Consider the following 14697-nt stretch of genomic DNA (forward strand, 5'->3'; position numbering starts at 1 on the left):
TTTATGCAAATGGGGAGAGGAAGCTGTAGGGGGGAGGGGAGAAAGAGAACATGAAGGAGGAGAGGAAGGGGTAGAGGGGAGAGGGAAGGGGAGAGGAAAGGGGAGAGGGAAGAGGAGAGGAACGGGGAGGAAGAGGAGAGGAACGGGGAGAAAGAGGGAGAGAAGAATGGGGAGAGAGAAGGGGAAAGGGAGGGGAGAGGAAAGGAGAGAAGGAAGGAGGAGATGGAAGGGAAGAGGGAAAGGGGAGAGGGAAGGGGAGAGCGAAGGAGAGAGGAAAGGGGAAAGGAAAGGGGAGAGGAAAGGGGAGAGGAAAGGGGAGAAGAATGGGGAGAGGGAAGGGGAGAGGGAAGGAGAAAGGGAAGGGGAGAGAGAAGGAGAGAGGAAAGAGGAGAGAAAAGGAGAGAGGAAAGATGAGAGGAAAGAGGAGAGGAAATGGGAGAGGGAAGGAGAGAGGAAAGATGAGAGGAAAGAGGAGAGGAAATGGGAGAGAGAAGGAGAGAGGAAAAGAGAGAGGAAAGAAGAGAGAGAAGGGGAGAGTGAAGGAGAGAGGAAAAGAGAGAGGACAGGGGAGAGGGAAGGGGAGAGGGAAAGGGAGAGGAAAGGGGAGCGGGAAGGGGAGAGGGAAGGAAATAGGTTAGAAGAGAGAGAAGGAAGGAGAGGGGAGAAGGAAGGAGAGAAGGAGAGGGGAGAGAGGAGACAGAGAAAGGGAGAGGAAGGGGGAGAGGAAAGGAATGAGGGAAGGGGATAGGGGAGGGGAGAGAAAAGGATTAAGAGAAAGGGTGAGTGAGGGGAAAGGGAAGGAGTGAGAGAACAGAAGAGCGAGGGAAAAGGGGAGAGGGAAGGAGCAAGGAAAGGGGAGACGGAAAAGGGGAGAGGGAAGAGGAGAGGGACGGGGAGAGGGGAGGGGAGGAAGGATAGAAGGAAGGAGGGAGAGAAGGAGGGAGAGTAGGAGGGAGGGAAGGGGAGAGGAAAGTAGATAGAAAAGAATAGAGAAAAAGGGATGAGAGGGAGAGAAAGAGAAAGGTGGAGAGAGAGAGAATGGGAGAGAGTGAGAGAGAATTGGGGAGAAAGGAGAGTGAGACGGAGAGAGGCATGGGGAGGAGGAAAACGCAGAGGAGAAGTGGAAGAAGAAAGGGAAGAAGGAAAATTATGAAAAGGAGGAGGGCCAAGGGAAGGATGAAGAGGAGGAAGACCATGAGGAGGAGTAGGAGGAAAAGGAAGTGAAGGAAGAGTAGGAGGTCCAGGAAGATGAGGAAAAGAAGAAACACGAGAAAAAGGATGAAGAGGAGGATGAAGAAGAGGATGAAAAGGAGGAGAAGGAGGAGGAGGAAGAGGAGGAAATGGAAGGGAGGAAGAGGAGGAGGGGAGGAAGCGGAGGAGATGAAGAGGAGAAAGAGAAAGAGGAAGAGAAGGAGGAGAAGGGGGGGAAGTGAAGGAGGAGAAAGGGAAAGAACAGGAGGAAGAGAAGGGGGATGAAGAGGGGAGGACGAAGAGGATAAGGAGGAGGAGGTCAAGGAGGAGGATGGGAGGAAGAGGAGAGGGAGGAAGAGGAGGGGGAGGAAGAGGAGGTGGAGGAGGTAGAGGAGGCTAAGAGGAGGAGGAAGAGAAAGGAAAGGAGCAGGAGGAAGACGAGGAGGAAGGGAAAAAAGGAGGGGAGGAAGAGGGTGAGGAGTGGGAGGAGGAGGAGGAGGAGGAGGAGGAGGAGGAGGAGGAGGAAGGGAAGGAGCAGGAAGAAGAGGAGGAAGGGGAAAAGGAGGAGGGGAGGAAGAGGGTGAGGAGTGGGAGAAGGAGGAGGAGGAAGAGGGGAGGAGGAGGAGGAGAGGAAGAGGGTGAGGAGTGGGAGGAGGAGGAGGAGGAGGTAGAGGGAAGGGGTTATCATGTTAATTAAGTCCAAGCGGGCAGGAAGAACACGACTGCGGCTCCGACTGCGGCTGCGGCCGCGCTGAATAAACAGGGGCACTAATTGCTGCGGAGGACTGCGAGCGAGGACCTGAGAGGAGGAGGAGGAGGAGGAGGAGGAGGAGGAAGAGGAGGAAGAGGAAGATGAGGAAGAGGAGGAAGATCAGGGAGGAAAGAAGGAGGAAGGAAAGAAGGAGGAAGGAAGGAGGAAGGAAGAAGGAGGAAGGAAGGAAGAAGGAGGAAGGAAGGAAGAAGTTGGTGAAAGGAAGGAGCAAGGAAGAAGGAGGCGGAGGGAAGATGGAGGAGGAAGAGGAAGAGGAAGGGAGAAGGTGGAAGGAAGATGGAGGAGGAGGAGGAGGAGGAGGAGGAAGAGGAGGAGGAAGAGGAAGAGGAAGGAAGAAGGAGGTGGAAGGAAGATGGAGGAGGAAGAGGAAGGAAGAGGGAGGAGAGGGGAGTGAGGATTTGGGAGGAAGAAGAGAGAAGGAACCAAGATAAGGAGGAGAAAGGAGAGAGCAGAAGCAGGAAGAAGGAAAGAGGAGGAAAGACAACAAAGGAGGTGCAAGGAGGAGGAAAGAGGAGGGGAAAGGGGGAGGAGGAGGGAAGGAAGACGGCGAGGTGGATGGGGAGGGGGAGGGAAGGAAGACGGGGAGGTGGATGGGGAGGAGATGGGCGCTCGGATTACAGTCCAGTAAAACGGGGCTGACTAACTACTGTAGAGGACGAGGACGAGGAGAGGACGAGAAGTGGAGAGGACGATGTGAGGAGAAGATGAGGAGGACGAGGAGAGGACGAGGAGAGGACGAAGGGAGTTCGAGGGGAGTAAATGTGGATAGGACGAAGGAGGAGACAAGGAGAGGACAAAGGAGGAAACAAGGAGAGGACGAGGAGTGATCGAGGGGAGGTCGAAGAGGGCTTGGAGAGCGAGCTAGGACACAAATGGTCCCCCCCGCCTAATTCGATTCCTTTCCCATACAGAAACCCCCACACGAAATGTAAAGCGTCTACAACATCAAAAGTGACAAAATTTTCACATTGAATGAAAATCAGACAAGAAACAATGGTCTCAAACTGTCCGGAAATAGATTCAATTTGGAAGTAGGTAGAAACAACTTTGCCAACCGTGTAGTTAATGAATGGAATAAACTTCCTGCACAGGTAGTGCAATGTAGTTCAGTTCGAAGCTTTAAGAATCATTTAGATAAATACCTAAGTAAGATGCTGTAATGATTATAATTTATGTTATATTATTTGTTTTTGTTTTGTTATAATTTGTGTCTGAATTTCATTTAATATTAGTTATATGTCAATTTATTATCATTTACTATTTACCTGTTTATTTGTTATTCAACTATACCTATGCATTTATTTATGTATTTTATTTGTTATTTACATTATTATAGTTTTTATTTATTATTAATATGATTTTTTTTTTTTTTGCATCCGACCTAGATATGGATCAAAAGGTCTCCTGTCGGCATGCTCCGCCTTTGTAATCCTTTGTTACGTCTACGTCTACTATTCTCTCTCCCTCTCCAGCCCTTTTCGATACCAAAGTGAATAAAAATTGTCTGGCGGCAGTCGTATTGCAAGAATTACGAGATCATTTTTACGGACGGGGGAAGCGACTCAATTAAGTGGTAAAGAACAAAAATTGAATTTAAAATTGTGACAAAAAAAAATAAATGTGTTGGACTCGTGATCGACAGCTATTTCCCTCCCGGAAGAGAGCTCAGAGCTCATACATGACCGATCTATGGGTAATACTTGACCTTACACGCACACACACACACCCAACTCCCCGCCCACAAGAGTTGGAGTAACGCCTCGCAGCGCAACGATATTGAAGTGATTTCAGCCCTAAGCGGGATTTGAACCCGAACCGCCGTAGTGGCGGCGAGACGTGTGTGTGTGTGTAACCGAAGGAGAGGGATGGGGGTTGGGTGAGGGTTAAAAGCAGTCTACACACATCAAACTCCAAGCCAAGGTCAGTTACAATAGCTTTTCTCTCACTCTCTCTTGCACACATACAGCTCCAAGGCGCCGCAGTACCGTTCTGCACTGCAAGCCGGCACTCTAATTCTGGTGGGCAAAAAGCCGTGTGTGTGTGTGTGTGTGTGTGTGTGTGTGTGTGTGTGCGTGTGTAACGTAAAAGCATTATCCATAAATCGGGCCATATATGAGCTTTGAGCTCTCATTCGAGATGGTAATAGCTGGGGATCACGAGTCCAACACATGACCCAAGGCTGTGGTGAATCACACATACTCATACATACACACGCACACACCATGGGTCTCTCACGGTCTGGCAGTTGACCTTTCAAACCGTGTTGACGTTTGCGGTTGGAAATATACATATACATATACATATATATATATATATATATATATATATATATATATATATACTTCCAATTGTACTATCATAGTGGAGATGGGTTGAACGCAAAATTTCATGTATGTGTATGTAACTCGAGCATACAAATATATAAGAAAAATTGCGCTCAACTTATATCTCTCTTGATAGCCTAGTTGGTAAGTCACTACCGCACTTGTCATGAGGATGCTGGTCTCGAGTCCTTGGCAGTACCGCATTTCAATTTTTGCATGTCGGCCTTTGATGGCTTAGAATTAAAGTGCATTGTGGTTGTTTAAATGTATATATATATACAGTATATATATATATAAATATATATATATATATATATATATATATACATATCGCATACTTAGGGCGCAGATTCTCCTTGATACACAATGAGTTAACCACCACAGCATTGTCACAATTATTTATCTTCCTAATATTTTCAATTCTCCTCACTGTAGTTCTGACTTTGGAAGGGTGATCGTAAACCAACTGTCCAAAGTTATCCATTTTAATAACACAATTTGACGTTTCGACTTCAAGGAGTCACTCAAAATAATTACAAATCAACACAACACAATTAAATAGGCACAGAACAACTGCAATTTCACGGACTGAACAAGGCTTACAATAGGGTCAGTTCAACGGTCCACACACTATTGTAAGCAAAAGCAAAAACCCAAACACTTTCGCATACGTATGCACCCTTCCCAAGAACGTTTCCGACCCAGCCATGGTACTAAAGACAACAATAATCCTTTCCGCACGATTGTTCACCTATGTGGCACCCTGTCTGCAATGAAGATATTATGACAACCTCGAATGGCCCTTTTCGTACTGTGTCTTCTATACTGGCTGTTAACGAAGTTGCACTTAATTCAGTGACCTCCTCCTCCCATTACGAAAGGGTCATGGAACTGGGATCAAGACCTTTCTAGATAACAAGGAAAAGAGGCACAAATGCCAACAGCAGTGCCCCTCGTCTTGCAAACAATGCCGTCCCCAAGAGAGCGTCTCGTGACACTCGGTCAAAGGTCACACCCAGAAACTGTGCCGTCAGGACAACTTATACAAGATACTTGATGATAGACGGACACCCAACAATAGATAAGAGGAACATGTGTATCCTTCGAAAGACTGTGTGTGTATGTGTGATTCACCATGGTCTTGGAGCACGTGCTGGACTCGTGATCGACAACAACTACCCTCCCGGATGAGAACTCAGAACTTGTATATGACCTTACACGCACACACACACACACAAAACTCCCCGCCCACGAGAGTTGGAGTAACGACTCGCAGCACAGCAATACTGAAATTTATTCCATCCCTGGATGGGATTCGATCTCAGCTGTAGTAGCAGTTGCGAACGCTATCACTGCGCCGTCGAGTCGTGTGTGTGTGTGTGTGTGTGTGTGTGTGTGTGTGTGTGTGTGTGTGTGTGTGTGTGTGTGTGTGTGTGTGTGTGTGTGTGAAAGTCTATTAAAGGCTCATAAGCTCGCTTTCCCTAAAGCCCCAGTCACACCAAGCTTACGACCTGCTTCCGACCTCTTTCGACCTAAAATCAAGCGATCGGTCGGCGATACATAACCTATGCACGGAATTGAAATGGAAAATGTTAATGTTGTTGATAAGATGAAAATCTATATACTGGGGACTGTTCAGTGTGTGTGTTGTAATATATTTATCAATCTACCCATTTATCTATCTTATTACCGACTACCAGCGACTTCCAAAGTCTACCTACATCTGGCCGGCGACCACCTGGTCGCCGGTGGTCGGTACAGCCGCGTCCACACTTGTTGCATTTCCACGTATCGTATCATGTTTACGTACCACCTAGCGATACGATACGGTGTAACAGGGTATTGTACCCACTTGTTGCTTATCCGTCTGCTGTATACGGATACGCAACAAGTGGGTACAATACCCTGTTGCACCGTATTGTATCACTAGGTGGTACGCAAAGATGATACGATACGTGGAAATGCAACAAGTGTGGACGCGGCTTAATAGGTCGTACGCTTGGTGTGACTGGGGTGTAACCCATACACACAAACACCCAATGTGCCCACGGGTCACTTATAATAAATTCCTATTTCGAAAAAAAAAAAAAAAAAAAAAAAAAAAAAAAAAAAAAAAAAACCCTCTTCGGGACCCTTCCCCGTGTGCGTGACGTCATGAAGGAAACCGCTCAAGTACAAAATATAAAAACGTTAAATACGCGAATAACAAATAAAGGAGTCGGAAAAAAATAGTTTCACAAACAACATTTGTTATTCAGACACAAAATAAGTATTTTGTGACTAGTGCCAATCATGTCATATAAATGAAAGCAATAACAAATACTAGTAATCAATAAATGATAACGATAATAACAATAATATCAATAATAAAAATAATGACAATAAAATAAATAAAAATGACAATAACATCAATAAAAATAATAATAATAACACTAATAACAACAATAATAAATGATAATGACAACAAATGGGCAACCAAGCCTGGCACCCAGACTCGTCACACTGGGAAGTTCACGTAATGAAAAACTACACACATTCTTTCGTGACTCTTGCCTCACCCTGTACACCTTTCCTCCCCCGATCCGATGTCTCGTACGCCCCCAAAAGATCCCATGGCTCAAACCCTCTCAAAACCCAAACAAAGACCTAACAAGGAACTTTGGTTGGATCGTCCCAGACAACTCTGCCCCTTCCAATCCTTCAACCAATTAACCCTTCCACCACTGTTCTCTTGTTTATTTGTTCTCAGTCTGAAGAACAGATTTCGCAGTAAGAACATACACGGATGACAGGAAAGGTGGACAGACGAGAAGAGAACATTTTCCACAAGTGAGGTGGACAAAAGTCGGTATAGCTGTGTTACTCGTGGAAAAGTGTCGGAGAGACTTTGTACGGCGGTGGATTGAGTGGATGAGGACGACATGGGGGCTTTATTCAGGTAGGACGAAATCCCTCTGTATAGATTAAAGTTGAAACCAATCAAACCTTCCGCTGGTGTTCAGCAGTCTTTCCAAGCTGCCGTCAGACGATTTTATTCAGTGGAGGGGACACAAGATGGGGTTGTCTGAATATTTTTTCCAGACTTACGTTAACCAATGTGGAGGGGCACAAGAAGTTTGGGAGTTCTTGGATTTTTTTCCCTCAGAGACTTGTGTCAGTCAAAGTGGGCTAAACCCAATAATCATCACAAGATACAGACACAAGACACATCTGACACACACTTCCTCAACAACAGAACCATCCCTGTGCCTCCCTTTTCAAATTTTCTTCTGGCTAGAACCAAACGATCCAGTTCAGCAGAGACGTATTCAAATAGTTCAAGGGCTTTAGCAAGGGTGATGCAGACAAGGTCATCATATTAAGACAACAGGGAAGGAGTCGCAGTAATGGGCTTAAAGTGTACAATTTCATATTTAAGAAGGAAAAAGTGGAATAGGCTTAGTAACCATGTAATGAGCGCTGAAACGGTTGGTTTAAAAGGTTAGATAACTTTATGGGTGAGGATGATAGGTGTTAATGGACATAGATCTGCCTAGTCTCTTGCAGTCTCCTTCATTCTTATGTTCTTAGATGTCCTAATGCATCTCGTTAGTGACGGGGTCGAAACAGGGCGCTGGCAATACCAGCATGCTTGGGCAGGGAGGCCATTACCTCGGCGAGCCAGCTCCATTGGACACCAATTTGGAAGAGGAGACGAACAAGGGCTCTCATCGGAAGGAATTGGGGTCCTGATGACGACAGGAGAGAAACAAGTGCGCACACGCGCGGGTGCACACACACTTTTCTCCCCCCCCAGCACAAATACACAAGCTAGTTGAAAGCACCCAAACCCCAACAATAATAATTATTAATAATAATAATAATAATAATAATAATAATAATAATAATAATAACAATAATAATAATCATAATAATAATAATCACAATAATAAAGACCTTTTTCTCTTAATAAAAAAATTTGATTCTAGTTTACAGTTTATATCGATTTTCTGGTGTGCACTAAATTGGCTGGCCACTAGGACGGGGGTTTACTACATCTTAGGCTTATGGAGATTCAGTGCAAAGTGGGTTAGGTCGAGGAATACTCAAGGATAACCTGTATATATGTGTACACGCGCACACACACACAGCGCAGAGCCGAGCTCGCCCTTCTCCCCAAACTTGTGGATCCCCTACATAGAATACAGAGTATTCGAGTCTTATTCAGTCATTGCATGAGATTAATGCCACCCCTCGGACCAGAATCACGCATCATTTTTTTATGACTTGAGACAAATTACTTTGACAAGAATGATAATAATCAATTATTATTAGTTCTTCTACCCCTACTTTCAGCTACTTTCCTTGAGCCTCTTTTTTTATTTACCACCACTAATTAATCACCAGCGACGAAATATAAATTCCTCTGGATCATCCTTGGCAAACTGTTCGCAAGGGATTTACACATGATCACTACATACCTCGTCCTTTGATATCTCATTCTTCGTGATGTCCTCCTCCTCTTGTTACCACTCGGCTTACCTGAAAAGGAAATAAAACCGTGTGACCTTGATGTAATTCTAAAAACATATCTAATACATACTTTATTACATATTCAATAACAAAGTGGTGGTTTAGAATTCCAATGACAAACACAGCCGTCAAATGGGTTATAAATCTTCCGCACCCACGCACCACCCCACCCCTCAAACCCAAAACCTGGCACTTTCTTAGCGGGTGCCACTGATTTACCAAATGGTCCCTCTTTTATTACATGGCACTGTGTAGAGTGCCAGTATACAGTAGTGCCATTACGGCGACGACAACAGAAGTGGAGAGACGAATGCCAAGAAGGTGACGCTGGCAGGGCTTATACATTAGTGTCCGGACATAGACACAGACCTAACAGTTTCTTCAAGCCGATCCATCTTCATTCCCAGGCGATAAACAAGAGAGAAGTACGAAAAGGACCGAGGTTGCTGTCATCGCAGGGACACATGGGGAATGTAGATTCACAACACAGGAGAGTGTTAGTGCCAGCGGTACTGTGTGTGGCATCATCGAACGTGCGGTGACGCAACTGTAACCCTAATGGCTATTAAGCCCCAAGAGACAACCGTCATCGGAATTACTAAAACCATACGATAACCGGACCAAACAATGAAGTGGAGAGCCTTGACGCATAAAAGGAAGCAAAGCAGAGGAAGAGAACGGGGGGAGGGGGTTAGGTCTGGTAGGGAGCGAGAATGGGGGAGAAGAGGGTGATGAGTGAGGGGAATAGGATGAGTGGGGGAAGAAGCCGAGAGAGGGAAATGGGTGAGTAAATGGGAAAGGTTGTTGGGGAGAGGGTGTAGGGTGAGGGAATATGGGAAGAGGGAGTCAGGGAAAGGGTGTATAAGGAAAGGTGCGGGGGAGGGTGTGTGGTGGAGGGTATGTGGAGGAGTGCCAGCTGGGGGGAGAAGATGGGGAGGGTAAAATAAGGGATGAATACATATGGGAGGGTAATTTCGAGGAAGGAAATGGGAGAAGATTTGCAGGATAAGATGTAGGGGAGAAGAGGGAAGAGGTTGGGGGAGGGGAAGGAAGAGGAGGAAGGTAAATATGGGGAAACAAAACGAGAAGTTCAAATGAAAAAGGTGAAGGGAAAAACTGAAAATGGATGGAACGGAGAGGGCAGGAAGATGAGAGAAGGAGGAAGAAAGGAGGAGGGGGAAGAGAAGAGGAGGAGGAAGAAAAGAGGATGGTGTGGAAAGAATTCGACAGCAGGAAACTAGCGAAGAGTATAAGATAAAGACGAGGAAAAAGAAAGAGCAAAATGGAGAGATATGAGGGGGGAAGGAGCAATACAAATAGCTGACAAAGAAGCAGGCGTTAAACGGGTTTAAAGAAGGGGCGGGCGAAATGAAGGCGGGAGAAGGAGAAGGAATAATACAGTGTTGGGGACAGGATAGAACGAAAGATGGGGAAGGAGGGAGGGAAAGAGGCGGTTAACATTTCAGACATATAATTATATTATAATCGAAGGTAAGAAAGGAAGGAAGGAAGGAAACATTTCAGAAGTGAATGTGGGTAACATTTCACATGATAGGAGAATGGAGGGTAACATTTCGCAAGCTGGGGAGAGACGGAGATGGACATGAGACGGTCGTGGGCGAGGGGAGTGACAGCTTGTGGCCAAACAGGCAAAAGAGGAGAGGTCCAAATGGTAAAATATATAATGATAATAAAAGGAAATCTCGTAACATGTCTAATTAATTGGGTTGTTACTGCTGCTGTTGCTATTACTGTTACTCTTTGCTGTTTCTTGTTGCCGCTGCTCGTAATTGTTGTTGTAAGGCTTAATTAGACCACAATGCCACTCAGTGGCTGGAGTCAAAGACCAGACATGGATGCTACTAATGGGCTCGGCCAGTGCCAATGGCCTTGCGATGAGAGACGGGGCCGCGCGTGGAGCCCATTAAGGCTTCAAGGTGGTAACCTGGCCCTAGCTAAATTACGACCCGTGCAACCTGCAACCGCTAACGAAGACGTCACCGACACCTCGCCCAGCGCAACCTATTATATTATAGGCCAGAGGCAACCTGTCACCCATTCGATTACCTATCGATCATGACCAGCAACCTCCAGCGTGGGATCGACAATGTGCAACCTGCACCCAGTATCACCTAATGCTACCTCTAAGTGAGAAATGGGGAGTGACCCGATGGAAAAGTAATACGAAAAACAGATTATATGGTGCAAGATCTAAATACACCAGGTCTAACCACTTCCGACCGAATTTCGAGGGTGTTGGCGCAGCGGGCCCGTGACGTCACCTGGCTGCTCAAAGTGGGGTTCGCGCGTCCCATCGCTGTCAGTTGTAGCTGGTGCGTCGCTCGGGTATGATGCTGCCTCCGCTCGCACCGCTCCACGCAATTAGTTATATTCTGACAATAAAGATCTATATATACCGGTATTCACTATAAAGTATATACCGGTATATATAGATCTTGACAATATGGCTTATTGTGACATTAAGGGTTGTGGCTCAAACCAAAGAGGAACGTGTACACATATAAGCACACACGACGATATCTCCCCTTCCCGTAAAATACAAGTATATAAACGCGCGCGCGCACACACACACACACACACACACACACACACACACACGTGAACGTGTACACATACTGTATAAGCACACACGACAATATCTCCCCTTCCCGTAAAATACAAGTATATAAATACACACACACGCACTTGTATATAAGTCACTCGGTGGTGCGGTTGGTAGAGACTCAGATTTCTGGGACAACAATAACAGCAGCACTTGGTTCGTATCCCGCCCAAAAATGAAAATTTTCATCGTTTCCCTGCAAATAAAAACACACACACACAAGTGTACACATACTGTATAAGCACACACACACACGTGTACACATACTGTATAAGCACACACGACGATATCTCCCCTTCCCGTAAAATACAAGTATATAAATACACACACACACATTCGGTTGAGTAAGAGACTCGGTGGAGCGGTTGGTAGAGACTTCGACAACCCAGACGCAAATGTCGGTGATACCTGGTTCGAATCCTGCTCAAGCATGAAATTTTTTCAGTATCGCTGCGCTTCGAATCGTTACTCCAACTCTCGTGGGCGGGGAGTTTCGGGTGTGTGTGCGTGTAAGATCGGACATACGAGCTCTGAGCTCTCTTCCGGGAGGGAAATAGCTGTCGATCACGAGTCCAACACGTTATCCAAAAGACCAAGGTGAATCACACACACACATGTGAACGTGTACACATATAAGCACACACGACGATATCTCCCCTTCCCGTAAAATACAAGTATATAAACACACACACACATATGTGAACGTGTACACATATAAGCACACACGACGATATCTTCCCTTCCCGTAAAATACAAGTATATAAATACACACACACGCACACACATACACACACACGCACACACATACACACACACATGTGAGCGTGTACACATATAAGTACACACGACGATATCTCCCCTTCCCGTAAAATACAAGTATATAAATACACACACGCACATACATACGCACACACACACACACACACACACATGTAAACGTGTACACATATAAGCACACACGACGATATGTCCCCTTCCTGTAAAATACAAGTATCTAAACACAAACACACACACATACACACACACACACACACACTGATAATAGCAATGAGCTAGAGAGAGAGAGAGAGATAACGGGGGGAAAATATAATAGTTCCAGTCTTCCTTAGTGTTTCACAGTTTTCTTCAGTGCTTCACAAAGAGAAAACGGAAGCAGCCAGATGACGTCAGAAGCTGCGCAGAACGGCTCAAACAGTTAGACCTGGTGTATATAGACCTTGATATAGTGGTGGTCAAGAAAAAGGAGACGTAAAATAAATGTTATTATATATGTATATATATATATATATATATATATATAAAATCAGCCATCCTGAGTCCACTGCTGAACAAAGGCCTCCTTCATAGCATTCCATGAATCACACGACCGTGCCATCCTCTGCCACGTCACTCCTGCAAACTTCTCGATCTCGTCTCTCCACCTTCTGTCTGGTCTCCCTCTTCCAATCTCGCGGCGTCCACTCAGTAACACACTTGCTCCATCGCTCATCAGTCGTTCTCACTAACCCAATTTCACTTCCTCTCTTTTACCACCTCCACAATATTTTTCACTCTGGTCTGCTCTCTCACCCAACTTGCTCTCTTTCGGTCTCTCAGCATTATTTCCATCACTGATCTCTCCATTCTTCTCTGTGCTGTCCTTAGTTTTGTTTCCATTGCCTTCGTTAGTTTCCAAGTCTCACACCCGCAGATCATTGCTGGCAGAATGCATTGGTTGTAAACTTTACGTTTCAAACATAAAGGTAGAGAGCCTCTCAGGATATTATTATATTTACCAAACACTTTCCAACCAATTGTAATGCGTCTTTTTATTTCATTATCATGATATTTCGTCATTTTCACCATTTGCCCTAAATAATTATACTCCTCAACTTCTTCAAGACTATCACCATCAATTACAATCTCTTTACTTTGAATTTTCGTGTTGAACATTCTTTAGTTTGACTTTTATTAATTTCTAAACCTACTTTGAGACTTTCCTTGTTTAGATCGCTCAGTATATCTTGCAAGTCTTCTGCTCTTTCTGAAATAAGAATAATGTCATCCGCAAATCTTAGGTGGTCCGAATTTTCGCCATTAATCTTCAAACCTTTCTTTTCCAAACTCAATTTTCTGAAAATATCTTCCAAACAAGCTGTAAATAGTTTGGGTGAAACTGTATCGCCTTGCCGTACTCTTTTTTCGATCTTGATCTTTTTTGTATCTTTATGTAGTCGAATTATAGCGGTACCTTTCTCATAAATCGTTTCTAAAACTTTTACGAACTGTTCGTTTGTACCCTCCTTGCGTAGCGAGTTTATTATTGCTATTTGTTCTACCGAGTCAAAGGCCTTCTCGTAATCTACAAAAGCTAAACATAGAGGTATAATGTATTCTGTCGTTTTCTCGATTAGTTGGTTTATCGCCTGCAAGTGGTCTAGAGTCGAATATCCGCTCCTAAAAACTGCCTGTTCTCTCGGTTGGTTTCCATCTAAAACTTGACTTAGTCTATTTGTAAGGATCTTGGAGAACATTTTATATACATTTGATAGCAAGCTAATCGGTCGATAGTTACTAAGGTCCTTCTGGTCTCCTTTTTTATGAAGCAAAATTACTATGGCATTGCACCACGCATCAGGAACGCTTTCTTGACGTAAGCACTGGGTGTACAATTCAGGTAATTTAATATGAACTAGTTTACCTGCGTATTCCAATAGATTCATCGATATACCATCTTCCCCAGGTACTTTTCCTCGTTTCATAGTTTTTAGAGCAAATTCTACTTCTTCCTTTGTAATCTCTGGTACACTACTAACGTCTACACATGAATTTACTGACTCAACTACGGTCTTCGACGAGTAAAGCTCTTGGTAAAATTCTTCTACTCTTTTTACCATTCTGTCCCTGCATCTAATGATTTTTCCATTTCTATCTTTCAAACATATCATTTGCTGTCTTCCTAAAGCATGTTTGCGCTCGGTCACTTTAATACTTTTACCTTTCCGAATAGTTTCCTCTATTTCATCCATGTTTCTCTTTCTTTTCTCTAATCTCTGCCTTTTGTTGATAAGCTTTCTATTTCGTCTCTCCTGCTTTTAATCTGCATGGTCCTTCTTCTTTTAATTAGGTCATTTGTAGCTTTGGAGTATTTCTTTTCTCTAATTTTTTTTTTACTTCCTCCTTTCTCTGCCGATTCCCTAATGATATTCACTAAATTCAAATTAATATTTTCCACGGTGTCCTCATTAGTTCTTAGAGCTTCGAATCTATTTTTAATTTCTAACTGAAATTTCTTA

The sequence above is a fragment of the Oratosquilla oratoria genome, chromosome 5 (genome assembly GCF_046742065.1).
Source record: "Oratosquilla oratoria isolate Oo_2021 chromosome 5, ASM4674206v1, whole genome shotgun sequence".
Classification (NCBI taxonomy): domain Eukaryota; kingdom Metazoa; phylum Arthropoda; class Malacostraca; order Stomatopoda; family Squillidae; genus Oratosquilla; species Oratosquilla oratoria.